Source organism: Terrapene carolina, unplaced genomic scaffold (assembly GCF_002925995.2).
Source record: "Terrapene carolina triunguis isolate 2854851 unplaced genomic scaffold, T_m_triunguis-2.0 Scaffold62, whole genome shotgun sequence".
NCBI lineage: Eukaryota > Metazoa > Chordata > Testudines > Emydidae > Terrapene > Terrapene triunguis.
In genome coordinates, this window is record NW_020664413.1 from 33,096,106 (window position 1) to 33,096,407 (window position 302).

A 302-nucleotide genomic window follows, 5' to 3' on the forward strand; every position below is an offset into this window, starting at 1 on the left:
ACACACACACACACACACACACACACACACACACACACACACACACAAGCCAAAGCTGTTATACTAATACAAAAATCTGTATGTAGAACAAGACTTTGTTTAGCAGACTACTTTTTCAGGTTAGCTGAAACAAGGCATTTATCCTTAAGTTTCTCCCTACTTACCACCAAAACTTTTTGCTGTCATTGTTTTGTAGTTTTCATTCATTTTTTGCTAAAATATCTGTATATAAAATCCTCATTAATGCATTCAATTCCCTGCTGTACTCCCAACCTTAAAAAAAATAATCTTAGCATAACAAC